The sequence below is a fragment of the Eufriesea mexicana genome, unplaced genomic scaffold, assembly GCF_001483705.2.
Source record: "Eufriesea mexicana isolate 0111107269 unplaced genomic scaffold, ASM148370v2 scaffold354, whole genome shotgun sequence".
In the NCBI taxonomy this organism is placed as follows: domain Eukaryota; kingdom Metazoa; phylum Arthropoda; class Insecta; order Hymenoptera; family Apidae; genus Eufriesea; species Eufriesea mexicana.
The window spans coordinates 43,314-47,010 of NW_016908520.1; positions in this window are offsets into that span (position 1 = coordinate 43,314).

The window sequence follows — 3,697 nt, forward strand, 5'->3', positions numbered from 1 at the left end:
GCAAGGCAATTGGACTGTAAAGAAACGATCGAAACCACGGTTGACACCAGACAGCCTGTCTCCTAGCCTATTCGTAATTTATTAGCGTGCCATGGGCCACCTTCCGAGACGTTTCCTCGCCTCCCCAGGCGGTCAAGAATTCCCTCTTCCATGCTTAAACAGGGTCGTGGCGAATCGTTGAACGGTCAACGGTGTTTCCACTCTTGCTGACGAACTGTGTCACGGAAACCACAATTGCGCGCTAACCCCGTTCGTTCCTCGGTAATCTGGTGAAAAAATGAATCGATAGTAACCACGGTTCCTTTTTCAGGTATGAAGGGCTCTTGGATAACTCGCTGAACACGTCTGTAACTCGTGCCTGCGTATTTACACGTATACTTCTATTAAAACAGGAATCTTTTAGGTAAAATACTCTCTCGAAATTAGTATAGCGTTGGACTACTATCCAGAGCTATTGTATACGAAATTAAAATATTGTTGAGACTTTAGAGACTGTAGGATTGGTGGTGGTGGTACATATTTATTTGTAAATAAATTAAATTAATAAATTATTTATGCAAGAAAAATTAGCTCACCACGATATTAGTCGAAAATGTCAATAAAACTAGATTTTTCAGTCAAGAACCTATTAGAATTGAAATAACTATAGCAATCCAATAGGTTCTAACCTTATTATTCATGCAGAAAAATTGGCTCACCACGATATTAGTCGAAAATGTAAATAAAATTGAATTTTTCAGATAAAAACCTATTAGAGATCAGTTCTACCAATAAGGGAGGCACTTTACTTCTGCCATGACGTTAGAAAGGTTAGGTTGGTGGGGATTCGGTCCTACAAGTTTCTCAGATGACTTCTTCTCAGCCATGCATAGTACATGCAGTAGAAAACCTACGATACTACAATACAAATCATATTTGCAATATTGTAAAAATTCCAAAATTATTATTTCCTTTCTCAACTATACCTATGTCAACACTGTGACCCCAAAATTTTGGAAAAGAGCACAAATATATATTCCCATTTCCTTAACAAATTTTCCAAATTTTCCATTAATTTTCCTTTTTCCTTCGAAAGAAAACATATTAGAATAAAATTCCAAGGAGACGGAATTTTAAATAAAATCCGTATGCACAAAAATAATCGGAAGATAATTTATCACGAGCGAAGAAGATGGAAGGTTTCCACGAGCAGCCGATAATATAAAAATTGTTTTTCGCGGTTATCTTTTATCTCGACGTCGAGGCTTCCAGATAACGGGGCGACTGCATCTGTTCGAGCAGATTCGTCGATCCTGACCGGCCACGTAAATCGGCGAGACATTGCGACAGAATTGTTTACACGCGAGCGAGAAGTTGAACGTTCTGCTGGAAACGTCAGTCGGCCAATCCCGTCGTCGGATCGTCACGGCCGTAAAACGGTGTATAATTAATAATTAATCGCGACGGAGACAAGAAGCAACCTTCGGGTACAACGTTTTCGATGATGTAACGACGAGCGAAGGTTTCACGTGACGTTTTCTAATCAAACCGGCTATCTCGTACGGGAATCTAATAGGAAATGCAATGCCGTTGGAGGAGGAAAAAATTCCGACAGAAAAACCTGGCATGCCGAAGACTGAGAAGATTCTGTGATGCTAAATTAATAACGATCATTTGTTCAATGACGTATCCCTCGTTTGATGAATCGCAGGTAATCCGAGATAAGGATTATTTCTTCCCGATACAACGATGAAAATGAACAAAAATTGCCTAAGAATTTTTTAAATTATCAAATACTCTGCTAAATCGTTGACTTAGACTACTTTCATAATCGAATGCATGTGCAGCATAACCTTTGACACGAATTTCAATAGGTGTGTAATGCGTAGGTGATTATGGGATTATGGGAATGGCTCGAGTCGAAAATTTCGAATTATCTGCTGCTTTAGTTAATAGTACAATAAAATACAGCAATTCCCGACGAAATAGTTAAGTATCGAACCTTTAGATCGAGTTTCGTAATTAATTTTTAATACCTTTGAGAATTTCAATGGGTGTGTAATGCGTAGGTGATTATGGGATTATGGGAATGGCTCGAGTCGAAAATTTCGAGTTATCTGCTGCTTTAGTTAATAGTACAATAAAATACAGCAATTTCCGACGAAATAGTTAAGTATCGAACCTTTAGATCGAGTTTCGTAATTAATTTTTAATACCTTTGTTACTTCTAAAGGAAATATTTGTGACACTGCAAAGCCTCGTAATCTATGGTGTATATACGGTGATTCTACATGAAAAACTGAGTAAAAAATATAGAATAAAATTTTTTCATTCGAAGCTTCTTCGTCGAGAAAATCGACTTTGAATATTCACCGAGTACGCGTGCACTTAGCTACGACGTAGATAAACGGGGACCGTCAGTATACCGGTGTAGATAGATATTTGAAGTCGATTTTCTCGGCAAATTTTATTCTATATTTTTATTCAGTTTTTCATGTAGAATTATGTAGAATCGGGTACAATATAGAAATCTGGAACACTATCACAAAATAAACTTCCGAAAACGAACCAATCGAGACAGAATCATCAAATAATCTTTATCTTTAATCTCCTTCAACTTGGGTTCAATATTCACCCCTTCAATAAACACCAATACACACACTCACGCAAAAACAATACGTGTAACATCATCGACAACTCTACAACCCTGCAAAGTTTCGTCAAAATCAGCGATTAAACCGAGTTGTAAGCGATTAAGGCTTCGCCTATGACGAAAATTCGATAGACGGGAAACCTAGTGGCTAAAAGTTACGCGCAGTGCCTCGAGCGCCGCCTGTGGCCACCCGCACGCAACGGTTAGTTCGCGAACGACCCACGCGCGCTGGCGTCGCACGAGCGCGGGAACCGAGCCAGCGTTCAAAGGTTAAACCAGTCGGGGATGACGTTGTCTCGTCGCGATTCACAGTTGCATTAACGAGGTCGATAGTATCAGTACGAGGTTATCCTCGGCGTGGCACAGGAAAAAGCTTCGGCGGGAACGTGAAAACAAGCTATCGATCGCCCCCCGTGAGTTTATCCGTGAACCGTGTATCGCGGAACCGATATCCCGTCTGTTGCGTGCCGTCGAAAATCCCGCACAAGCTTTTTTTAGCACAAACGTTGCGTTCTAATTTTGACACGCGATAAGTATACCTCCCCAGGCGCCTAGTCACGAGTCGTGTGCCTCGAGCCAAAGAGGATCTTGTACAGGCTGCTGCACGGTAGGTGTCTCCACTGAGTACTCGGAAATATGCAATATGGCGACGTAGGTATAAATTTTGGTCCCTGTGATAAGGGTTTACTTTTGAACGCTTTGTACTTATATATTACTGTATTTTTTCGTTACAGAAAAATAATGGCGGTTCAAAAGTTTCCTTCCACGAAGTCGAGGATATTTTTTAGAAATAGTAAACGAAAAATTGTATGTAAATTAACAAGTAAAATTATTTTGATAAATATTCTTTGGAACTTTATTAAATGGAAACTTAAGTGGGATCGAAATTAAAGTTTTTGGGTAATATTTGATAGAATTTATGAATTTTTCGTTTGCCTTTGGAAAGGTATACGTGATTGATTAGTATTAGCACAAGAACTACCGATCTTCAATGGGCACCTAACTATAACGTGCACAGATTATGGTAATTTTCAGCGATACGATGAATATGAGTGAATATATTGA